General features: G+C 36.7%; 1 protein-coding gene and 1 long non-coding RNA gene across 2 annotated transcripts in view; one reads left to right on the forward strand and one right to left on the reverse strand.

Annotated features, from left to right (window-relative positions):
• Positions 1-27,569, reverse strand: part of LOC149774115 (E3 ubiquitin-protein ligase TRIM56-like) — an 80,346-nt gene that overhangs the window by 39,970 nt on the left and 12,807 nt on the right. The window lies entirely within an intron of this gene.
• Positions 1,234-25,913, forward strand: LOC149774116 (uncharacterized). Its single transcript, XR_016417038.1, has 8 exons — positions 1,234-1,593; positions 2,099-2,220; positions 22,792-22,918; positions 23,257-23,346; positions 24,199-24,395; positions 24,894-25,051; positions 25,248-25,354; positions 25,803-25,913. It is a non-coding gene; the product is annotated as an uncharacterized LOC149774116 (long non-coding RNA).

Raw genomic sequence — 27,569 nt, forward strand, 5'->3', positions numbered from 1 at the left:
AGACCTAGGCGACATATAGCAAAGGTCACAAAATATTTCAAGGGAAGGAACTTCGAGCAAGGTGAGGGAAACCAGACTCGGACGAACAACCCTTTAGATAGCACTATGGAAACATAAATACCCCATCAAAATATCTACAAACTAAATTTTTTTATATAAAATTTTGTTTTAAATAAAACATACAACACATCTGAGGGGGAAAGACACAAACATAAAATACTTTTTAATTTTTTGGAAATGGGGGGCATATTTCCGGCGGCCCCCCCCCAAAAAAAAGTGTGTTTGTGTGTGCGTGTGTGTGTTACTATACCCATTACATTACTTGCAAAATATATATGGTGCTGACATTTTCGGCAAGAGGGAGACATACCGATATTCTGCATATAATTATTTTAATGTTTTTCAGAGCGAGGGGCCTGATCTGTTCAATATATTTCTCAACTGATATAGCGGGCATAATAGAGGCCCCCCCCCCCCGAGTTCGCCACAGAGCGCTCGTGTAATATACGGTTTAATACAAAATACATGATCGTGGGCAGGAATATACAAATTTTGGTCGATATACATGATCGTTGGTATCTATTCAAACGAGGGCCATGAAATACATTAGCAAATCCCTACAGTATTTAAGGCAGGCGATTACGAATTATTTAAACCACATTCTTCATCTGTCACAGATTTTATAATCATTTTGAAGTGGCTGCTTTATCTCGAGGAAAACGAGCGGTAAGTGTTATATAAAACAAAATCTTAATAGCAATTTGATCACTTTTGCGTCATTTTACAGTAAGAATAGTAACAAATAGAGGATAATTTCTTTTCCTACGTTAGGCCTAATACCTGGTATGTTTCTTAGTGTGATACACACACACACAAAAACCAAAACAACACCAACAACATTTTGAAAAACCCACAAAAACGAGTGGCGCGCCGAAGCCACGGGCTAAAATGTTTTTTTAAATATTTATTTATAGTATCAATCACAAATTGAAATATATCCAGTATTAGCATTGGAAAAGAAAGTTTTCTTTTTGTTTTTTAAAAAATTATCTCATCCTAGCGAAACACTTTCTGCAAATGACCTTAATAAAGGAAAATAATAAATTAACCTAAACCACTTTGAATGTCGACCGTAACTTGTATTTACACGGCATCATGCGCGGAAGAAAATATCAACTGAACCGGGATTTCAGACAGCAGATAAACTTGATTCATTGAACTTCATGAGCGATTGTACAATCAAACAAATGCAACGGTGAAAAAGTGGAACTATGAAAAATCAACAATGTTAGATTTGCGGAGGATTTATTCCGAATTATTGTCTGCTAATAGAGAATTCATGTCAGTTGCTGTGTCAGGGATGCCCACACAGCACGCCGTCCAAATGTGAAGTTGCGTCGTGCTGAAAGACATAACACTGTGCCATAATTTATCTTATGTCATGTAAAGAAGCTGCCTAAATTATAGTATTTAAAATTTTCTTCATTTTGTAAGAGCTCAAGAAATTAATTCTGGTTTGAAAGACAAGATGACAGTAAAACTCAGAAGACGTAGCTGTACAGTACCGTTGGTGTTTGAGACATCATAAAAAAGGTAACTGCGTTAACTTCGCTTTTTGTTTGGTAATATGTTGGAGATTATCTTTTGCAGATCTTCTTTGAGCTTGGAGTAACTTTTACATTCTAAACATTTTTATTTGCACTTATCTGCTTAACATGTATTGCTGGGATATCATATAGAATATGAAGTCAGTATAATGGTACTATATTTTAAATATTTGAATGATAAATTACTGATAAATGTTATAATGATAAACTACAAAATAAATAATTTGCCCATTATCCAAAATATGTTAATTAAAACAAACATTGAATGTAAATTCAGATATAATGAGCAGTTGTAAGAAGTCAGAAATAACATTTTATCAATTGAACCAGTTATGTGTTATCATCATCAATTGTAAAATAAACACATGGAGACAAGTATGCTTAAATTCTAAAATGAACACACACACACACACACACACATATGGTATTTTAATTTAATACAGAAAAGGTGACATTGATATATGCAGACCAATAATTTTTTTCTTTTTCAGATACAAATTAAAAAGCCTAATTCTGAGAGTTTCACCTACAACATTTATGATGGGAAAGGGCCACTAATTAAGAGCTGACATATGTGGAAGAAAAATACCATCCATGTTGAAAAGGGCTAGAGGTAATGTGAGAAAACATAATTTATCAATCTGAATTAACATTATTGTTGCTATTTTATCTCAACTGGTCAAAAGGCTAAGTGGGTTTATGTAATGGTCCAGAGTGTGTTATTTATTTCACATCCCTTCTGTCTTTCAACAGTAAGAAATTAGCTACTTTGGAGTCCATAGTTCTGATCAATTTGTTTATATAAAACTTGGTTTTGGGCTTAAATCAACATCTTGGATAAATCTAATAATGAGCAAAATCCAAGTATATACACGAGGTGATCATGTATAAGATTAGTTGAGTTCTTTTAACCAGCCTAAAAGCCATACTTCCACAATATAGACTAAAATCATTAAGTTGTCCTCGAAGTTTGATGAGTGTTAACCATTAATAATAATAAAGTGATCTTTCACCTGACTGAGCATGTTACCACCGCATGCAGTATTTATGCATATAGTGCAGTTTTTACTAAATTTAGAATACATGCTTATATAAATGAGATCTAGATTGAAGAAGTGAAGATGCATACAAATACACGAGGTTATAACCACTACTGCTGATTCAAGTTTGATCATACTTGGCCATTGGGCTTGTATAGTCAAGCTTCACAATGATGCTTATTATGAGTGTGATAAAGGTATGTTAATGAAGTGACCTTGCATCTGATTGGCAGAGTTTCTTACGACTTGCACAACAGTGTTTATGATCAAATTTAGATCTGACTTGTTTAATTATTTGCTTGTATGTCTGAGGCTGTAAGCAAATTCTATGCATATAATGTGGTGGTTCTACATCTCACTCGCCATTCTTGCTACTGCTCTTAAAACTATTTCTCATTAATTTTATCAGACTTGGTAAATAGATTTATCTCATCAAGATATAGCAAAGGAGCAATTTTGTAAAAAAAAATATTCATTCATATTAAACTCAAATTCTGCATCTGATTGGTTGACCTTGCAAATACTATAAGGGCTCTATTTCTGACAAAAAGATTATTTTGATCTAATGTAGCAGAAATGCTTATATGATCAAAACATCTAACATATTTGATAACAAATAAGAAATAGTTTTTCATGTAAATTTGATAAACATTGATAAATCGGTTCATATCATTAAAAGCTTGGAAGAGTTTGATTACATGCGAGACCTTCACATATTAATCATGCTTTATTTAGAGAATTATTTTTGTCACGATTTAGTAAAATAGGTAAAATCAATATGGACTGGTTTTGTTATGTACAGCAACACTAGTTGTTTACTGAGTACTGAGGGAATTGGAGTAAGGCAAGGGTACATTGCAGTAGGTAACCTGGTTGACTTGATAACAGGATTGTAACACAAACATTTTTATCAGGAGTCTATCATACATACCATTGATTCACTGCAGATCCTGCCCCCATTAGTTACCTTTTAATACATAAAGCATTTGGGTTTTTTATGTCACAAATCCCATAGGGATTAAAATTAACATCATAGGTCTCACTGGATAATTTTGTATTTTGACATACACCTAATTTTTAAGGTAGAAGGCATGAACCTAATTATCACAAGCCTAGCATTTCTAAATTCACACATAAGCTAAATCTATAATGTGGTTTAGATTTACTTTGAGTTAGGCATGGAAATAGGTTGGCTTGTTAGTGACTGCCTGTCACAGTTAGATGAGCATTGGAGATCAAATGCGTAACTTGATCTGCAAATGAGCTGCTGACCATTATGTGTGTCTGCTACAGAGGCAAATATAAAAAAATCTAGATGGTTGAGGGTTGATGAAAAGTATGCTAATTTGTTATAGTACTAGTGAACTTTATTCATGCATAAGCCACATACTGATTCTTTTAGCTGCCTTGTCACAGAAAAATATTGAAAATAGCTATTTCTTGTCAAAAATGAATGTAAAATTTAGGAGATGGTGGCAGTGATGGTTCAGTATAGAAATCAATAGCTGCATCAGGAATTAACCTGATTACTGCAGTCAAAATCTCACATGTATGCTTTCTACAAAAATCATTAGTTTGTTTTTGTTAGTATCTTCAGTGTAAAATTATTCTCATTTTTCTGTAATTGGTCATTGTCGGATGAAAATTCACCAGATAAACTGTCCAGTGAGACCATAAAATACACAATTAGAAAATAAAATAAATTTATTCTAGAAAGAAATATTGCATGCAACTCTGTGACACAAATGAAATTAATGAGAAAACACTTAAACAAATGGCTAACATTACTCATCTGGCTTATATAACTTAACAGTTGGCCATTTCACTGTGGAGTAGTCAGGTATATCTAGTATTGTAAGAACAGAGCCTAAACAGTAATCTCAAAACTTTTATCAGATCAATTGCATACTTAGGTTTGGAAAGTATTACATGGGAATTATGTTAATTTTTAAAGATCAAAATGTACCTGCATGTTTTGACCCTACCAGAACCAAACTAAAAGCTCAAATGTGTGCAGTGCTTTTGCTCATCACAACATAATTGGGATTATAACTGCTAACCCTACCCTCTAGCACACATTTAAGATCTTTAGAGCTTTTAAATACAGCCTTCTAGTTATATAAGTTTCATTACATTGGTTAATAATTAGTCACATGTGATGACACTTGTAACTAATCAAACCTCAGCCACTGAGAGCAGACTAAGCATTGATATTTATATGGTACAGTGGCAATATACAGTCTGTCTGCTGCACAGTTAGTTACCTGCCCATTAAACTGACAACACTTGAAACAAACTGGACAATTCTGAAAGCCTTGAATTTGACTTTATTTATCTGTATGGTAGAACAGAACATGAGTTGAAAAGCTTTTAATGAAAGACCTTGATATCAAACCTAATAATAACTGCAGGAGTTATATTATGGATAATTAACCATTCTCTCAGTTTCAAACTGGGCATTCCATCCCATGGGGTTCTAAATGTAAACCAGTGTAAATGATATCCTAATGAACTGTAAAGACCATAGCAGCACAACAGCAGGGGACCAGATATGTCCAGATCCAGGAACCATAGACCAGTTTCAAACTGATAATGAGCCACATAAAAATGACACATCTGCTAGAACTTATGTGATGAAGATAACTTAAACTGCATTATTATTAATCCTCCTCCTCCACATCATCATAATTGAGATGCATCATATATGTTTTATTGTAAAATAGTTTATGCAACATAATTCAGTGAAGACCTTTACTGCCAATTTACCAGTGAACCATTTGTTTCAATGAACATATCTTATGTTGTAACAAGGAGCATCAGTTAAACATTATGATACACTTATCATACCTGTATATGAAATCTTAATACTAACACTTATACTTGCAATACTACTACTAATAAAAACACCTGCACTGATAATTTGATTATGTTCAATTGGACTTGTATCTAAATGATCACCAGCTGTATGAAAAGACATATTTTAATATATAGATATTGGATGGAATACTAGTTACCACAATTGAATAGTCATATGATAAATGATATATTATTATTTTAAACAATTTATATTTGCAGTGAAACATACTTTTACATTATCTTCCCTTAAATTTCATTTATAGAGCAGTATACTCTGCATTCATTAAATTACTGAAATGGTTAATAATACAACAACAAATACTGCAACTTCCAGAACCACAAAAATCAAAAGATATAAACAAAAACTTCCCTACATGTATCAACAGTTGTCACTTTATAGACAGAACCATGAAGATTTAGGACAGGATGTTAACAAATTAGGTATTCAAGTTAAAAAGAAAAAAATACCAAGTAAACTTACTACCAAAAAAATCAAACAATAACAGTGAATTTTAGTACATTCCCAGGAAACAGAATATATAATTTTTCTTAACTTGATCTGATACATCTTAAATCTATAGAAAATGATTCATATTGTATGACTAAAATATTATGTAAACAAAAATTCCATCACTTTTTTCAGATGCAACATGCATACCCCAACCCATCCTTCTTGATCATAAAGTATACTAGCATTCCACTATAAGATGGGGAGCTGTAGTTGCTCAGTGGTTAGCTTTCTGGACCTGTGAATTAAGGTAGGTTCAAATTCTGCCATCGGACCAACCTGGGTTAGCTACCATGGTGCGTCCTTGGGCAAGGCACTATACTTAAAGTGCCTTGGCACTAAATAACTTACTTGTGTTGCTTTACCATAAAAAGCCAAACCAAACACAAAACAACAACTTTAAAATATGAGTTGTGTCACTACTAAGTAAAGGAAAATCATACTGAAGAAATGTTTTTGTTAATACAATTTAATGGATCTAAAAATCTTTTTCTTCTGCAGGAGTTTAAAATGTTAAATTAAAAGGTCATGGCACACATCGCTTTGTTCGTACACATCAGGCTGCGTATCCCATATCCAGCTAAAATTTTCAGTAGAGTCTGAATAAAAAATATTTTAATCTGGATGATAATATTCTTTCTCCATTCATATATTACACCAGCAAGATTGATCCAGATAAGATTACATTTTACTATAACACTGATGATGAGTATGCCTCTTAACAACTGACAAATGTGGAGAGAATGGAGTTAAAATAAACTTTGATTTCTTTTCAGCCATAACACAAGATGATCATTTATTATGAAAAAACCTGAATAAAGTTGGAGTTCATAACCATGACAGTCTTGATATAATATAAATTCAATATATTATTGTTGTCTTGAGGTATAGTTCTGTATATTACAATCTCACACAAGATCAGGGTATATTTTAGTACCATACAGTTAATTCAGGATTGTATTAATACCTATTCTGGTGAATGAAAACTGAATAAGTTTTACTATTTTGGAACCAGTTGCAATAAAGTTCACTACACAAGAGAAAATATGACTTTACTGTAATATCTAAAATGTAAAATCTGCAAACAGAATACTTGCTTGACTTTACACTTCAACTATATCATAATATTTGTTTGAAATGAATTTATACAAATGGCATTAAATTGGGTTTCAGGCTGGTAATGACAATGGTCACACTGACTTAGACCCAGGGTGGGCAACCTTGTCACCAATTGCCACAAGTGGCAAATTGGCCATGTAAGTTTGGCTCAGTTGTGGCATCGTATGATGTTTTTCACTTCTCATTCGCCACACCTGTGGCTACATTGAAAAATAGTTTGCCCACCTCAGACTTAGACAACTAGTAAATTATGAAAGAAAAATGTCATTAAATTATGCTTTTCTGGATTGCTAGATTAATAAGTTATTGTTGACTTGAAGTTAGAATATTATGTCAGTGAAGATAACACTCACAGTGACTTTGACATTTTGAGCTTTTTGTGAAGACATTGGAATTATGTGTATGAAGTGCTAGATTAAGTGTGTGTGTGTGATTTGGATTTGTTACATTACAAAAAATGTAATGTAATTTAAAAAATTACTAGTTTAAAAAAACCTCAATCATATCATGGATTAAGTAATGATTAAATTGTATTGCAAAGATCAAATCAGCAAGGATAACACTCACAATGACTTGGGTATTCTATATCCCTAAGAACATTTTTGGACCTATACTGTATAAGAAATTGAATCATGTATTGCAGCATAAGAAAAATTTCTCAGGCATGGAATTAGAGTCTTAAATACAGAAAATCAGTACATACAAAATAAACGTGTTGGTATGTGAAGATAACACTCACTTGACAATATAGCCAAGTTCTTATAACAAATGATATAACTATATGTAGTTTGCTTGTAAAATAAGTTAGGAATGAATATTAATTATATAATTTAGAATAGAGAAAAGCACATTAAATTCCATCAATAAATATTTTGTGCTTAAATAAAATCTTAAACAAAAATGTACAAGTCCAAAATATTTTGTTTTAGTGCTATGTCTTACTACCCAAATAACGGCCATGTATATGTGTTCCAATGTCAATTGTCATCGGAATGAGTAGTCCAAGTTTCAGGAATGGCTCACACACTTGGCAGCCTATATCGACACTCTTCCACTAATTTATGTGTAATTAATATACTTACAGTGCTGTCTTTATCCTGGTGGAGTGAAAATATGACACTAGCAAATGGACACATTTTCATGTTCCATTGACATACATTTGAATTTGTTGCAATGCAACAGTAGTCGAGGTACGCCAAAGTTTGTTTAAGTAGGTTCATGTGGGGAATATGTTTCTTGAATGAAACGAAACATTGCTTACAGTTCCAATAGGCAAAACATATTTTTATTTGTTTCCTTAAAGAGTAATGTTTCAGCTTAACCCGATTTTGGCATTCCTGACTTTCATCGCTTTCCAGCCAACTGAAATGTGGGCCAACAAAACTTGAAAACAGGTCTGGTTCTTTTGTGAGAATTTGAATTTATTAGAGAAAAGACATCAGGGTAAGTAAAGTCTGACAAAAACATTATAACTTTACTTTGTAGAAATGCATTGTTATTGGTTACCAGTTGTGTGTGATATTTCTGAAAGTTTGACTTTCATTACACTGTTAGTCGACATCAAAACGCTCCACACAGCACCCTTCGTTAGGCAGTAAGACCCATCAGCCCCCCAACAAATATATTGGGTGATGTGTCTTATGTTATCGGACTAGTCCAAAATATTGCTTAAAGTTTCTAAACTATATACAGAACAGTAAGAAACAACTTAAAGAAAATAAATAACTTTTAAAAAAAGCTCATAGTAATTGCAATATTATTTAGAAAGCTGCTGAGCTGTCTTCATACATGCAGCCCACAACACCTTATATACTTATGACATATTGCATAAAAACCCCAGCTTGTTAGAACCTTTAAACAAACATGGGACTTAGTATCGCAAAAGTACATTTAGTAAATCTGCACAATAATTATATTTAAAAAATTACCAACTTAATAGTTTACACATTAGTACCTAATGATTTTATAGCCAAGAAGAAAAAAGTTGATTTCTAGTGGTGCATGCCATGTTTACTGCTGCTGCTCATAGCAAGAGTTCGAAACCTGTGTTAAGCTATGCACTTTTACAGTATGATCGAGATACACCACATGACAAGATTAGTCAGCATGTGTTTGTATCAAGTGAAATAAAACAGAGAAAATCAAAACTTAAACACAGTGACATACAGAAACTTAATATTGGTATAAACACATTGAGAGTAGTGAAGTGGGACGATATAGCATCATTGGGACTTACCATTAAAAACCACCCTGGGACGATATAGCGTCAATGGGAAATTTAACATTGTGGAAACCCCTGGGATGATATAGCGTCAGGGGGAATTTAACATGGGAATATGGGACTGTTTAGCGTCAAGGGGAATTGAATAGGGTGGGACTGTATAGCGTCAAAGCGAATTTAACATGGGCAAAAAAAAAAAAAAAAAATCTTGGGCCTGTTGAGCGTCAAGGGGAAATGGAGCAGGGTCGGGACCCTATTTTAATAAGGTCCCGACCTGATGGGTCTATGGAAATGGAACAGGCGAAAATTCAAACAGGGAGGGGTCTCTATTTTTTATTTTTTTTTTAAAAAAAAAAAAAAAAAAAAAAGGGTAGGCAGTGAAAGTCAAGATCTTTTCGAGACCTATGAATGGCCCTGAAAAGGGCCTTTGGGTTTATGTTAATATGCCCTTAACATAAAGGGCATCTGTGACTTCTTCTTGTCCTTAGGCTTCGCCTGACTGCAGGACCATAGACTAAAACTCTTTTGAGACATCCTTGCCTCTCCACATAGATCCTACGTATCCATAGGCTGGTATCTGTCCTATGGACAACTGTCCACTTGGATCGGACGTACATCGGTATGTCTGTCCTGAACATCATCGAAGACACAAGCGTAGAAGATTGAACGTTGGTCCACATGTTGAGGTGCCGAGAACAGGTGAAGGAATGCAGTGAACTGCACTTATTTATAGGGAGAGGAAGGATTGAAACGGATTGAGTTCATTGACCAATCCAAACACGCGTTACAAAATTCAGTCAGCCCACATCCAATCCGAAGAGAGCAGTCTGTGACGTCATGTGGTCTATATAGATTTGCTAGCACCTGTGTGCAGTCAATTCATGCGACAGTTTTTCAACATGACGGAAACTCAGAAAACGATAAATTGGGGTGCACCAGCTCTGGAGACTACCCAAGGGAAACCGGACTTACTTTCAGAAGAGGTGAATTGGGATTTTGTGGATTTTCTTACCTCGCAAGAATTTGTTCCGGAACCTTCGTCACCTTCTCCTTCATTACCACACGTGGAGAAATTTAGACAGAGACAGAAAGAAGAATTGGAGAAATTTATACAACAGCAAAAGGAAGCGGAACAAGCTTTTCTCCTACAGCAACAGCAGCAAAAAGAAGAGGTAAGAAAAAAACAAGAAGAAGAAGAAGCAGCAGCAAAGAAACAAGGGTGTGAAAATCAAATGGTCACGGTACTGTTAGACATTTTAGCGGAGTTAAGACGTCTGAAACAAATGTTATCAGACTTCTTTACTATGACCAAAGAGAATACGACCTTCCCGAGCTAAACACTCCAACCCTGTGACAAAGCCTCCCGTGCCACCCTTAGTGATTTCAACCAAATCATCATCATCAACACTACGCAGTCCAGAAGTAGGCCTTGGCCGTGGCAAAGTCTTAAGGCAGTTAAAGTTGATTGCTTAAACTCACCCCTACACCAAAAAAGGCCCTTTTCAGGGCCACCCACGTCTATTGAAAAGAGATAGACTTTCAATTGCCAACATCCATTCAAACTAAAAAAAAACAACATTTTACCTCTATAGTACGTGTGTATGAGTGTGTGAGTGTAGGTTCTTATTTTAAAATCAAAACCCAAAGACACTTACCTTTTAATACCTAATTTATTCTTTTATAAATATGTACAATCCAATTCACAATTCACAACAGAGCACTTTAAAAAGTTCATAAACTTCTTCTGTCTCATTGTTCACTCTCTCTGTTTTTTTAATTTCTTCACCATCACAGTCTTTTCCTCCTATTCCTCCTCACTTTCTTCTCTTCTTTTCTTCTCCTGTTTCTTTTTCTTCACCTGTTTTCTTCCTCTTCTTCCTCTGAAGAATCCCTGTTCGATCTGGGTAGTCTCTTCCATCGTTGTGCTTGGTTTGAGAGTGAAATGAATAGTGAAAGGACAAGACACATACCCTTTTATATACGCTGGTCTGCTGTGACTATAAATTAGTCCATGGTGTTTAAACTTTAGTCATTTGACTTTTTGCTATCAAGATGAAACGATCCAATTCATTTGAGAAGAAAGAAGAAGAAAGTAAGAGGCAGAAACGTGCTTTATCGCCTCGTACCAGGGCTGAAGTCTTGGCACAAATTCATGCCAGTGATTTTGAAGAGGACATGAGTGAACCAGAATCCAAACCCTCTAAACAAACTTCACCACCCTTAGTCAACCCTGAAAAGTACTATTCCATTCAAGAGACGGAAAAGCATCCCTCTAGAAAATTTAGAACTACGGCTTACAAATACATGGTGAAGTTTAAAGATTTCAAGTCCGAAGTACTGTTAGAGAAAGCAGAAGGGTTCATCACCGAGATGTGGATCGAAATGCTCAGCATGTTTGGCCTCTCCACCCTGTCTGAGCGAAGGACAAGAACGAGTGCATTGTTCAACTTGTCTGCGCACGTTTGTCAGCCCTGCCTGTTACCAACAACATTTGAAGATGCAAGGTTCACAGAAGAAATGTGCTTGTCAGCTGCTGAGATTGTGCCCTACCTGTGGACAAGGCATACTTACCAATAACGCCAAGGCACACCTATGTCGAGGAAAGAAAAAATGTCACATTTGCTGCCACATCGTGGACTTGGAACACGAATGCTATGTGCAAAAATACCAACCCCAACCAGAGAAAGAGATCGGTCACAAGAAGAAAGGCAATTTCATCTTTTTCGATTTTGAATGCATGCAAGAGACTGGTATTCACATTCCTAATTTCTGCGTGGCTCATCGAGCGTGCGAGAAGTGCATTCAAGAACCTATTTTCAGTCATTGCCCTCACTGCAGCAAGATTTCTGGAGGATGTGAAAAAATCTTTCGAGGACTGAACACGCTAGCCGATTTCGCTCGATGGGTCTTACACCCCATCGACAAGACGTGGAGCCAAGAGGACATCGAACGTTACGGAGATTGTCATCGTCATGCCACAGTGATGGCTCACAATTTCTCCGGATACGATGGACAGTTTCTTCACAGATACTATACAGAACATGGCACCGAACGTCCTAAAGTCACTTTGAACGGAGCCAAAATCATTTTCATGCAAGTGGGACAAGTACAGTTTAAAGATTCGATGAGTTACTTAGCCATGCTTTTGAGTCGAATGCCTAAAACGTTTGGAATGACAGAAATGGCTAAAGGGTGCTTTCCACACTTTTTCAATACGGAAGCCAATCAACACACCGTTCTACCCCATTTGCCTGAGGCTCACTATTACGACCCTGACAACATGCGTACCGAACAACGAGAAGCTTTCTACGCTTGGTACCAGGTTCACGCCTCTGACCCTTTCGACTTTCAGGAAGAAATGCTAAAGTATTGTCGTTCCGACGTGGACATTTTACGGCGTTGCTGTGGAAAATTTCGAGAACTGTTCATGGAACACGGAGGGGTCGATCCTTGAAAGAAGCTTGCACCATTGCCAAAGCATGTTCCTTAGTGTACCGGCAACGATTCATGCCTGAAAACACCGTGGCTGTCATCAGTCCTCAAATAACCAACTATGTCAAACGTCAATACTCGGTCAAAGCCCTGTGCTGGTTACATTACTTGTGCGACAAGGAAGACAAATGGATTCAGCATGCCCGCAATGGAGGGGGTGAAAAGACCATCAGAATGCATTCGGTCGATGGTTGGGACTTAGAAAACCCCAAGATTGTGTACGAGTTTAAAGGTTGCTTATTTCACGGATGCGCCGTCTGTTACCCTGACCGTGGCACGAAAAATCAGTTTTTACAATGAACCATGGAAGACTTGTACCAGGCCACATGTCAGCGACGCCTAAAGTTAGAACAGGAAGGATACTAAGTGGTGGAAATGTGGGAACACGAGTACGATCACCGTTTGAAAACCGATCCCGAGTTTAAACGCCTCATGGAAAGTTACCAGTTCATGGACCCTCTGAACCCGAGGGATAGTTTGTACGGAGGAAGGACCAATGCCACCAGTTTGCTGTACCAAGCCGACGAAGAGAAAGGAGAAGAAATCAAATACTTGGACATGTGTTCACTGTATCCCTACGTGTGCAAATATTGTCGCTTTCCTGCAGGGCACCCACAATTGTTGACGGAACACATCAACCTGAAAAACATTCGACAATACGAAGGCTTGATTAAAGGTAAAGTTTTGGCTCCCACTGACTTGTACCATCCCGTTCTACCTCACCATTGTCAAGACAAACTGATGTTTCCTTTGTGCCATACTTGTGCTGAAACGTGCAACCAAGACCAGCCTTGTCAGCACACCCAGGAAGAACGGGCCTTGACGGGGACGTGGGTCAGCGTATAATTGTTCAAAGCTCTGGACATGGGATACCAACTGTTAGAAGTGTACGAAATTTGTCACTTTCCCAAGACAGAACAATACAACAAGGGTGACCCCACTCAGAAAGGTATTTTGGCAGACTACGTGGATGCCTTTATGAAACTAAAGCAAGAAGCCAGTGGTTATCCGTCCTGGTGTCACACTCCTGAAGACCAAAAGACATTCAAAGAGAAATACTGGGCACAAGAAGGCATTACTTTAGATCACATCGAGAAAAACGAAGGCAGGCGATCGTTTGCCAAAGTGATGTTAAATTGCTTGTGGGGTAAAATGGCACAACGACCATGTTTACCCAAGACGGAATATTTGACAGAACCTTCCTGCTACTTCCAGATGATTCACAACAAAACTAAATTCATCAAACACGTGGACGTCGTTCGCGAAGATTTGATCTTAGTCAATTACGAAGAAGATCTGGACTTTGTAGAAGCCGATCCTTTTGGAAATGTCATCATTGCAGCTTACGTGACAGCTCATGCTCGCTTAAAACTGTACGTAGTTTTAGAACTGTTAGGGGAACGCGTCCTGTACTTTGACACGGACAGTTGCATCTTCATCGATCACCCGAGTCAACAGCACCCTAACATCGAAGGAGACCGTTTAGGAGCCTGGACAGACGAGCATTCTGACGACAAGATTCTAAGTTTCGCCAGTGGCGGTCTTAAAAATTACGGCTACGAATACCGGGACAAATAAGGAGAAGTGCACACGAAGTGTAAAGTGAAAGGATTGACTCTGAATTATCGTACCAGTCGAGTGGTGAACTTTGGCGTATTGAAAGAAGCTTTGCAGTCTAGAGAAGATGAACACTTTAAAGTGACCACCTATCAACCGAACAAGATTGTACGTTTACCCACTCACCACATCGTCAGTCGACCCTTGGAAAAAGTCTGTCAAATCGTGTAGCAGAAGCGAGTGCGGCTTCCCAATCACTTTACATTGCCATATGGACATGTCAGTATAAAACATTGGTTGTAAGTGGATAGCCACTCACCAGAAGCATGACTACGCCACAGCAAGAATCAAGTGAGAAACCTGATGAGAACTCCAAGTTCAAACCCTACCATTTTCCAGTCTTCTTACCTGACTATTGTGATTGTGCCCGTCGATTGGACACGTTTCAAAAATAGTTTACGGATAGGGAAGGATTACCTTCTTCGCATGTTTTAGCTAGAACAGGATTTGTCTACTTGGGACCTGAGTCAGGATTGGGATACGAAGTACAGTGTTTCGCTTGTGGACTGAAGTTATGAATGGATCTATGTATCTATAAAGGTTCAGCTATTCTGGAACACACTCGATGGTCTTTGCACTGCCCTTACCTTTCTATGGCCTTTCCACCCATTACACTACGGTACAATTATGACGGTACCTTAGAGACAGTACCTTCCAAAACTAGATTTAAAAAAGGAACAATGTACAAGCTTGAGATTGCATTGTGACTAATATAAAAAGGGGCTATGGTCAAGATCGATAGTTCATTGTGACTACCAAGACCAAGCGAACAAGATGAATACTTTCAGAGAAACAAAACAAGTTCAGGAAGGCACAATTCAAGTTTGGGGCTTCTGAAGTGGAATGTGATGGTGAGCCTTGCGATGGGAACGATGCTGTACGCTGTGACCTTAGCAATGCCGTAAAGCATCATGAGAACTTTGTTCTCACTACCCCTCTCATGGAAAGTGATGCTGTGCATGTCAAACCTGAGGGATGCGAAAGCGATGCTGCTCGTCTTCTTGGACACTTTACTGGGTTTCATTTTAAATGTGGATGTTCACCTTCACGTCTACCCCCCTACGGATGTCATCCAGCCCTGAGCAAACTCCTGTCCATGTCACCCAACCCTCATCGAAACGAACCTGTGAAAGACGAATATTCGTTCCCTGTGTGTTTGTCGGAGTACTGCGACTTTGAAAATCGTCTTCAATCGTTCAAAGGAAAATGGCCTAAGTATCTGGGAGGACCGATCCCCAAAGAATTAGCCAGAGCCAGATTTTTCTACTTGGACGAAGGGGATAAAGTCAAGTGCTTCAGTTGCGGTGTGTCACTTCACCACTGGGAACCACAAGATTCGGCCTATCTAGAACATGCTTGTTGGTCACCGAATTGTCATTACTTACCCTTAGTGGGACCGAGACATTGAAGTAACTTGCCATGTCGTTGAAGAAGAAACCAGATTGGTTAGGAGTCAAATGTTGGACATCACCGAGACCAGTATTTAAACTTCATTTCAAAAACGATATTGAATCATTACCTAAAGAACTGCAAGAGAAGATTTACAAGGAAGTTTGGCAGGGGCTTGCCAGAGTAAAATCTCAATGGGTAACTGTAGAACTTTTATTCCGAGAAATTCACAAGAGATAAGTGAAAAAAGTCAACCAGTGTGTTAGATTTCTCTGGGTCAAGGGTGCATTCATACTATTATATCTCTTTAGACCGTTTACATCAAAAGAGTTCAATGAGATTCTTGAACGTTACCCTGAATGGCAGTGGTCTGAAATTACTCACTATGTGGATTACGTTTGCTCTAGGAGAAGATTGTGAATTGTACGTTTTAAGTGATGATCTTGGTAATATAAGATTTTAGTCTTAGGGGATGTTTTCCTTCACGTCCGCGCTTTAACTATAAGAACCCACAGTATTCGTCATTCAGACCGTGTGATCGACGAGAGAATCTAATCCGAAACCGGCTAAGCAATGAAATTATCTAAATTACACTAATAAATACTTACATAAAATATATATATATCAAATTTGGACCAATGGCGAAGACAAGGATTCGGTCTCCCCGAACTCTCCATTTATGAGAGGCGAGTGTGATCGATGAGGGAATCTAATCCGAATCTAGCCAAAAGTATTACAAAATAAATACACTCACAAAACAAGTACCAAATTCTGAACAACAGAAAAACTCATTTTATCAAAACTAGCCCACTGACTGATAAAACTCTACAAACAAATATCATTAAATTAAAAAACACCTAGTTCAAATACCAGGAAGAAATATACAGGGGGTGGGTGGTGGGAAAAACAAAACAAACCTTCTCCACTTCTAACTTAATACTCACCTAACACCCTAACTAACAGCTCCAAAAGTCTATCTTCTACATAGGTGACAGCTAAGACAAAAACTAGGTATAACCATATAGTCCCAAAATAGAACGTATAAGGTGGTCGCAAGAATAGACCATCAGGGATCCCCCGTATTAACACCCTAAACTTACACATATAAGGTAGTCAAAAAACCCAACGACTATCGGGCCCGGCGGCACAATGCTGCAAATATAACAAATATATAGAATACCACCCCAAAAATTACTTGCATAAGGTAGTCAAAAAAACCCAATGACTATCAGGGCCAGCAGCACAAGGCTGCAACCAAAATTTACAACTAGATAATTAGGACCCAAAAACAATTACTCACTAAGATGGAAAAAACACCAACTCCATCCAGGGCCAGCAGCACAAGGCTGCAAAACCAATCGACAAATGCTGTCACCTAAAAGCTAACATCGACCTCAATAGACTCTATCTCTCTTAAAAACAGCACAGAGTTTTTATGATTCAAAATTCCAAAGACGGAAATGTAGAACAAAAATACCCTGGATCGGAAAAACCCTGCTAACCTGTGGCAAGACAACTCCGCCCGAGCCTGACCACTTTCGCCCTTTGCGACGGACAGACATCAAAACACATACGTGCAGTGCACGCATCATAAATTAAAAATACGGACTAGATCGGGTCCAATCCCATTAGTCGCTAATCAATGCAAATGAATGACAGAGTGTGTGCTGGGTCCAATCCCACTCAAACAAAACATAGGCCTTACAATCAGATCGATGTGTACACAAAAGTACCTTGACCTGACGGCCCAATCAATTAGTGTTCTGTGAACACAGAAATGCCTGGAGGAAGTGGCTCCATTCCTTCCTCCAAGGAGTAATCAGTTAGGTGCCTGTGGCATCATAAACCAGTGGTACATGCTCAATGCGAAGCGCACGCCACTATAATTCAACTCAACAACAACAACAATCGTTCAGACCATTCCACGTAATAAACAAAGAAGATGGAGGTGACAAAATTATTCAATCTATTAAGAGATATCTATTTTTGGATAATGGATGTTGAATATGTTGTAGGAAGAATAGAAAAGGAATGGAGTGATGGAAATAGGCAAGACTTGTTAACTATTCAAGTCAAAGGACTAAAGGTGGCCGGAGATCTCATCGCAGGGATGATAGAAGAAGAAGTCAACAAGTCAAGAGGATTTACTGACCCACCTTATGTCAGAGTGGGAAGTTTGAAGGAAGCACTGGACCATGTCATCCAAGTCGGGTGCTTCCTGGAAAAAGTATTGTATTGGATGGAGTGGCGATACGTAAAATGGGGGTTCGACCAGTTGACAAAAATGGAAGAAGTAATGAGGAAAGTGCTGACGGAAGAGGTAAAGAACATCAAAGAAAGGTGGTCTAAGGAAAGAAAAGAAGAAGAAAATAGAAAGAGAAAAGAAAGCTTTGAGAAACTCAACAATAACTGGATAAGAATACTGGAGAAATTCCGAGTGATAGGTCATCCTGACTGGATGCCTGAGTCAGAAATAAAGAAGAAGATGACAGGAATATTGGTAAAAGTTAGAAGATGGTTGAAGAAGTGGAAGAGTTAGAAGAAGAAGAAACCCAAAGGCCCTTTTCAGGGCCACTCATAGGTCTCGAAAAGATCTTGACTTTCATTGCCTACCCTTTTTTTTTTTGTTTTAAAAAAAATAAAAAATAGAGACCCCTCCCTGTTTCAATTTTCGCCTGTTCCATTTCCATAGACCCGTCAGGTCAGGACCTTATTAAAATAGGGTCCTGACCCTGTTCCATTTCCCCTTGATGCTCAACAGGCCCAAGATTTTTTTTTTTTTTTTTTCCCATGTTAAATTCCCCTTGACGCTATACAGTCCCACCCTGTTCAATTCCCCTTGACGCTAAACAGTCCCATATTCCCATGTTAAATTCCCCTTGACGCTATATCGTCCCAGGGGTTTCCATAATGTTAAATTTCCCATTGACGCTATATCGTCCCAGGGTGGTTTTTAATGGTAAGTCCTATTGACGCTATATCATCCCACTTCACTACTATTGAGTATATATTTATAAATCTGAAATGGTTAATTAAAAATAGTTATTAGTCAAATTATCAAGGATGCCAGTTACTAGCTTTGATACTCTGGTTTTGTTAACTGAAAACATGTAGACTCAAGCCACATCTATAATGATAATTTCTGGCACTTTCAAGGCTGATATAACCCTTTCATTAAAACCTGCAAAAATTTTTGACAATTTTATCTGCACACATTGCTGGACATTTTATACACATCTGACTTGCCAGTATTTCTCCCAGCCATTGAGCTACCATTGGCAGAAGAGATCTTTTTGCGAAAAATATTTCCAAATCAAATCCTGTTTGGTTACTTGTAAATCGACATGGAATAGCACAACCCTAGCACAAATATTGCTATCCCTACTTTGTGGAGACATTGAGGATATGACATTGTAGCTACTCAACCTTCTGTCCTATGACCATTTTGAATTTTGCGCTAGATATGGCTGTTACCAAATACCGGTGTCTAAACAGTACATAGGTGCTTTCTGGAAAGATTTGCATGCAGTAAGATTGCACATCAGATCCACAATATTTCCATCAATATCAACACAGATTGGTGGGGGGGCCATTGAAATTGTTTCTACATATTTAAACAGGTTTTCAATGAATTGTTGCTTTTTGTTTTTATTAGCAGGTATTTATACATTTATAAAATGAGTGTCCTCTATCACAATATGTATCAATCTTCCTGCAAAAAAGTTTCGTTTGTTTTTTTGCTCCCAAGTTACTCCCATTTTATTCTTGATAAAAGTAGCTACCCCTCCCCTTACATCTCCTTATAATCATTCACAATTATAACCCCATTTAATTTTTCCTCACATGAAGTTATTAGTTCTTTAGTCAACTTATTATGTGTTTCTTGTATGAAAATCATATCATAATTTGTCTTGTTGTTTAGTTTAATTATTTTTTCCCTATTTATTCAGTTTAAATTTGCTGAGGCTATATGGAAGTTTTTTATATCCATTTTCGCCTCTCCACCAGGTTGTCGCATTTTTGGTTATACATTAAGTATTATTAGTTTTAATTTAGAATTGAAATATCACCTAGGGGATCAAATAGTAATTTATTAGTCAACATGTAGACCCACTCCATGACCTTCTTGAATCTGTAACCCAGAAATTCCGATTAACTATGCATCTTTTAGAATCATACAATACATTATATAAAATATGGTAATGTATACCTTAAAACAATACTGCATTTTAATCCAAGTTTCCAATTTTGCAAGAAGTTGTCCCGCACATGCAAAATCATCTGCTACCCAATATGTAAACTTGTCGCCAGAACATAAATTCTCAAAAAATTCCCCAGCGTATAGTCTGTTTCTAAATTCTTTAGTAATTTTCCCCCATCAACAAGACGCAAACACATTGCATCCTATTTCATTGTTGTTTCTCTTCCACATAATAGCTTATTTTTTATAAAATGTTAAACTTTACTAATCTTTTTTCAAGATCACTTTAGTTTGCAAAAATATATCTTGTCATTTATTGGCATTCTACATTGAATTTTGTAAACTAGCTATAAACCTGACCTAATTACTCAACTTAACTGCTGACAGAAACAGTCTACAGTAAATGTATTTCATTTCTATAGCTCGATGGATAAACATTACATCTTTTCAAAGCTGTGCACAGAATAGGCCGACATATAACGAGTCAGGAAAACATGGGGGTGGTATCCCCTGTGTCCAAAATTAATATCATTTTAAATAGAATATTCTAGTGACAGTTGCCTCTTTTCAAATGGTAAGCATTGCTTTATTTTATTTTCGTCAATCTGTCAAATTCGGTATGCATTTTGCTTTAATATTTGAGATGGAAACCTTAGGTGCATAGAAATGTCAGACAGCATTGTACATCATGGATGGTGTCCAACATACTTTTATGATCAGAAAACAAAATCCCATTGTTTTAGTTATGGCCACTGATTTTAAAAATATTCATCCAAGCTAAATATAATAATAATAATAATGAGGACTTTGTACAGCGCCTAATCTTTAGAAGTTCTAAGCGCTTTGCAACATTCGACAACATAAAAACATACACAATGATATGATTACAAAAACAAACACCATGAAATTAGAAAACATAAAAAACATGCTGAGAATATTTAAGGTAGTTAACATTATTAAGTCTTTAAGTTTGTTTTTGCAATCAGAATAAGTAGTTTTGTGAGCACTCTTGAATGGGATCACTGAGTCTTTGTGTCTAAATTCAGTGGGCAATTCATTCCATGTTGCTGGGCCCTGGTATGCAAAAGAATGCTGTCCATATGACTTTGTTTTCATAGTGAGAATAATGAGTATATGATTGTCGGAAGAGGAGCGTAAGTATCTTGCTGGTGTGTACACATAGGTGAGGTCGGATAGGTATGTTGGACCAGAGTCTGTCAGTGAAACGTAGCACAGAGAACAAATTTTGTGTTTGATTCTGGATCGAATGGATAGCCAGTGTTGGGTACAGAGCAGTGGGGAGGTGTGCTCTGATTGTGGTACTCTAAGTATGATCCAAGCAGCTATGTTTTGAACTTTTTGAAGTCTCTGCAGTAGATATTAAGATGAACCAGACAGAATTGAGTTTCCATAGTCCAGTCTTGAAAGTAGTAATGAACACACAAGTGTTTTAGTGGCATCAACTGAAAGATATCTGAGAATGGAGCTGATGCATCTCAGCTGAAGATATGCAGCCTTGCATATGTTCATGACATGTTGGTGCAATGTGAGAGTACTGTCCAGAGTAACACCTAGGTTTTGTACTGATTGTGTGAATTTAATATTGATGTTGCTGATATTTATTGTGTGAGGTAAAGGATGTGAATGAGAAAGTCTTTGTGTTGTGATCAGAATGGCATCAGTTTTATCATCATTCATCTGCAGCTTTTTACAAGTCATCCATGATTTCACATCAGAAATGCACATCTCTACACCTTGGATGGTAGCATCAACTTCATTTGGGTGGATAGATTTGTATATTTGGGTGTCATCAGTGTACAATTGGTGAGACACTGGATGATGATCTATGACACTTGAGAGCAGCTGAGTGTACATAATGTAAAGAACAGGTCTAAGAACAGACCCCTGTGGAACACCACAACATAGATCAGCTGGGCTGGAGTGTAATCTATTTGCAGACACAATTTGTGTCCTGTGGCAAGGGCGATATGCAGATTGTACATTGCTAAAGAGACTGTTTGAATTCAGACATGATACAAGCTGGGATCGAACAACCTTTTCTAAGATTTTTTTTATGAATTCGAGATTAGAAACCGGGCAGTAGTTCTTTAAATCATTATGGTGTAGTGTTAGTTTCTTCAGCAGAGGTTTTACAATGGGAGTTTTGAAAAATGATGGAAATTATGCTGATGAGAGAGTGGTATTAATAACGTCAGTTAGTGAAGGCAATACTGGATCTAAGCACTGAAGCAGCAGTAATGTTGGAATTGGATCAAGTTCACATGACTTTGGTGCACTCTAGGATGATTACTTAAGAATGCATTTATTGGTGGTGAGAGACTAAATACATGACTTGATACTTATGTTTAGCATTAATTGGAAAGCTGAAGATTAGTAATGTTTTGACATACATATCTTAATTGTACCATTTAATTTGCAAAATTCAATGCAATTTGCATTGGTAAAATGTGTAGCACAAGAAAAGTCATTATGAATCAGAAATAAATCATATCTTTGTTTTGTCTGGAGCTTGACTAATTTATTGCACATTTCTGTACACTATTTTGTCTTTGATCCAGGATTATTCACTGCATTCGGATGCATTTCATGGTGAAAATTCACCAGCTGGATTTAAAAGTGGTGAATATTGCTAGCGAGTGTTCTGCAAACCCTGTATGTCACAAGGAGTCAGTGTATTCAAGGACTCATACAGTATTTACAGATTCTCATTGATATTTCAGATGAAAATGAAGAACTGAAAAAAAGATGAAAATCTCAAGTGGAAACCTTTCTGGTCAGCCATCTCATCCAAAACCTCCTGAAATGGAGATTATTTTGCAGACTCCAAGATTTCCTCTTATCCTGCTGGTATGTTTTATTTAGTTTATCTGGTCTTTTTTCATCAATTGCTTTTATACCATACCACAATTGGAAATTCCTTATCAAAAGTATGTATAAATTTCATCATTTTTCTGTCTGTTTAATAAGATGTGTTTAAGAGTACTTACTTACTCATGATGCTGTATATATGAGATTAGATGTTTTGTTAAAAAAGAATGCATTTTGTGATATATTGTATCACTGCCTTATATACAGTGGTCATTGCAACCAGTATGCATTTTATTTACATGCCAAACAATCCAGTCAGATTTCTTTGTTTCTTTTTTACTGCAATTAAGGACTAGTGATTATTTTTATACATTTAGCTGCATCCAGAAGGACAACACCATCACCATCCCCATCCACTCTGGAGTGGAGAATATAAAGATTTCTCTCTGCCAGTTCCTCTGCAAGTAGTAAGTATTGAGGATGGAAAAAAATGTACATTATAGAATAATGAAACAAATACTACAGGTGTTGACTTTTATATAATCTCTTATTTCATTTACAGCTCGCTAAGTACGAGTAAGTCAATTATACACTGTATTCATAAATTTAATTCTCATCTAAGGTAGTAGAACTGTTTTATGTTTGACAAAATGTTGGGTAATTTGTGGCAGTACACTAAAAACACATTTTGTAGCATTTAAAAATGCTTATGTTCAATGCACGTAAAACTGTTGTCACTTCAGTTGATAATAGTTTTGTCATCTTGTAGACATTTTGAATGTTAGTGTTCAATGCTAAGGTCATATACATTGAGTCAACATCAAAATTTGTTTGGAAAATGGAAGATTATGACATGAAAGCACAAGCTCTTGTAGCTTAGATACTGTTATTTCAGAACATTGTGAGATGTTAATTAATTAAATTATAGGTCATAAAACATACTGTTCAAGACTTATTTGTGCAAATAAACAATGAATTGTTTTTCATTGATGTGTCGACTGTTCATCATTCCATTGGTTTTTTTTATTTTCCTTTCTTATGTATACCATTGTTTTCTGTAAGTCAGACGCCTAAACCATCTACATTGAATGCAGACTTTACAGACACCAGCAGTGAAACAACATATCCAGGGAATAAAAACATAAAGGATTATAGGGAAAAGTTTTATTTATTTTCAAATAAACTGTACAAAAACCATGTATTTCATTCCATAAATATTTTTCATTGTTAAACCCATGTTCACTGTACAGGTCTTTATAAGGAGTTTATAATAATGATCTTGATCTTTCAAAACTAATTTCATCACAAATCTCTTACAGATTTCCAGTTCAATGTACTTATGAAACTGGACACAAATGTTGAGAATTTGTTGGAGCAGCTGGCCCTCCAAGTTCATACACAAGGCCCAGACACAGAATATAGAGAAGAAATTCTTGCAATGCCATGTGATTCAGTGGAGGAACTAGAGGGCCTTTGCCAGAGGTTGGAGGAGAATCCCAAACTCTCCAAGAAGATGGTAAATTGGGGCCTTATTTTCTATTTAAAAAAACTGTTATAACCTTTATTTGCTGTTGTGAACCTCAATATGCATTATGCAAGTTCTGCGGTGCCTGTATAATTATTTTTGGGGGTGGGGTGAACATGTAGTGGTCAGCTGTTTTGTCTTATGGATGTAGGCCAAAACATGTTTAGAGATGAACATGTAACAGGTATTTTACTACATGCACTATTACATATTATGTGGCTATTTTAATTCAATCCTTGAGTGAATGTCATTTATGAAGTTAATAGATTCACGGTGGTTAATTTGGTTTATAATTGCTGTTAGTACATTGTGTTGCATAGTTAATGTTATCAAATTTTTTTCAAGTTAGAGAAAATAAATTTGCTTGCAAAACCATGGCAAAAAATAACCATATACAAGCATATTTTGTTACATCGATCATGAAATACTACTAATAATAATAATATCAAAATCAAAAAATAGTAATATTATTATTATTATTATTTTCAGATATGCTACTTGAGCTCCCTTGGCAGGTTTACAATTGGGGATAGTGTCTGCAGGATGATGAAAAAGCTTGGAACAAAAAGACTGGCCAGAGTATAGTCCAAAGGGACGTAAAGGGAAAAAAGCATTTCAAGAGCTTGTGATATGTCAGGTTTTGATAAGTAAGTATGGCTTGATTTAAATTGTGTTTTTCATGTGACTTGCCAGAGATTTTTAAATGAATTGATAAAGTAACTTGAGACCACATTTCAAAGTACATGTTTTAAAAATATTCCATTGATTATTGCTGGCATTTAGAAAAATGCAATGCATCCTTTGTTGTGAAACTTATTTTAAAACATTGTATTACTCTTGCAGAAGCCTGTTTGAAAAATAATGGCAAAGCAAAGGCAAATGGAATGGAAGAGGCCATATCAGAGACCCTCAAATATGCACCCAACCAACGCAGAATGATAAAAAACAAGGTAATCCAAATGACTCTTATTTCATCAATACTGGATTCAATTTCGTCTTTTAAAGCATAGTATTTGCAAAGCAGATGCATTTCTAAACTGATAACAAAATCAGCTTATCCTATTGCCCAGGACTATCAGAGCTAGAGTACAGCTAACTACAATATACATACATCTTGTCTGATTGGACAAGTTGGTCCATTTGGAATTTTTATTCACATGAAATGTTTGGACAAAATAAATTCATCTTTGCGCAAATTGATTGCACTATCCACTTGCCAGAAATGACAAGTGCAAAGTTATCTTGTATCTTGGCTTAACGATATTAAGGGAAGCACAAGTGCAGTGAAGAAAATTTCATACATTTTTATAATGCTGATTAACATGACTTCTGCATATATAAGTAGTGCTGAGGTGATAAGACTTTATTTAAGCATGACAATTTTGTTTTAATTTGCAGGTGCCTGAGCAGAAGAAGTAATAGATAAACTTTACAGTGGAGTTGGAGACTGATTCTGATTCATAATCTTAATTAAATCTAGAAAATAAACATTAAAGTCATATTAAAATATCTGTTGTATTGTTTCCTTCTTTCATTTTTCTCTTAAAAACAAATGTCTGAACCTTTAGTCTGTAAATTCAGTGGATTCCTTATCAGCCCATCTACTTTTACCTTACACCATGCTACTTCTAAAAAAAAATGAATTATCCCCATTGGGGTAGGTCTTCCCAACCCCTCACCCTACTTTGTCAACTTACCTGCCACATTTAAATCTAATGGAAGGCCCTGCTGTAAAGCCTGTTAGTAAAACTACCCAACAAGAGGATTTCATACATTTGCAACTCCTAGATGGATGGTAATGTTTTCATTTTTGTAATGTAGATTTGGACATTCTTGCCACCAGTATGGAATATGTGTTTCAGAAACACAAGCAGCTTTCATCAGATTTGCATATAGGTTTTATATGTTGTGAGTATGTTGTAGGAAGTTTGTTTTAATAACATTATACAGCATTCTAGCAAGTTCACCAAATCACATTGCCACAACGTTATATGATGTTGCCACAATCTTATGGCAATGTTATTTCAACATGTAACTGTTAGCTCTGTTACACCTCTCCATGATGATGACACCGACAGCCTGGAAGAGGACCCCTCCCACAGACTATTATGAAAGCAAGTTCAATTACAAATTTTATTAAATCTCTCTAGGTCTTCATTGCTTTCATGGCCAAATACATGGAAATGGAGGAAAATGAGGGAAGATCATATGATCTGAAGCCAGTGTAAATGGCAGAAAAGTGTCTGTATTGTTCACCAACTACACCTTGTTCTTACAAAATGTGGCTGTTACACATTCCCATGATGATGTCACTGACAGCCATCAGTGAGGAATGCCCCAACAAGCATAATACAAATTGCTTCCATTGTAATTGTTACAATTCCATTCTGACCGCTCCGATGTCCTAGTGGTTAGAGCATCCGCCTCAGAAGCGGGAGGTCATGGGTTCAAACCCCGGCCAAGTCATACCAAAGACTTACAAAAATGGTATTAACAGCTGCTTCGCTAGACGCTCAGCATTAAGAGGTTAGTGTTAGGACTGATCGGCCTGGTGTCAGGATAATGTGACTGGGTGCAACATCATACTACATGTTTGCAGCATAATGCCCCAGTGCTATACATCACTATAAACTGCCACACTGCAGACATCGTAGCAATATGACTGAAAAATTATTCAAGCTACGTTAAAAATCCAATCACACACACACAATTCCATTCTACGATCCAGAACCGACACTAATTCCGTACTACAGTTCTTGCATTTCAATCCAGTTTTGCTTTTGAAATGTAGTGCCACTCGATTCATAATGAACCCATTCATTTCAAACACTCGCAAATACTTACTATTCCTGTCTACAACTGAAAAATATCTATATAAAAAAACGTGTAACTGTGTTTTATGCAAGGGCATGGACATGCACAAAAACTTGCACCTGAAGCTTGAATAAAACCCCGACTTTGGATAAGACTTTACCCATCGATTACTCCAGCTTGGGGTAAATTCCGACCATGGCGATTTATTATATATCCATTGACTGCTCCAGCTTGAAGGCAAAATCCAAACACATCCCTAAAAAGATAACAAGTATAACTGCTCTTTACCTTCTGTAAATGCTACTTGAGCTTCCTGATGCTGTTGTATCTGCCATTTGACAGAATCACAAA

The sequence above is a fragment of the Sinohyriopsis cumingii genome, unplaced genomic scaffold (assembly GCF_028554795.1).
Source record: "Sinohyriopsis cumingii isolate HCF-2022 unplaced genomic scaffold, ASM2855479v2 utg000426l, whole genome shotgun sequence".
NCBI classification, from domain to species: Eukaryota; Metazoa; Mollusca; class Bivalvia; order Unionida; family Unionidae; genus Sinohyriopsis; species Sinohyriopsis cumingii.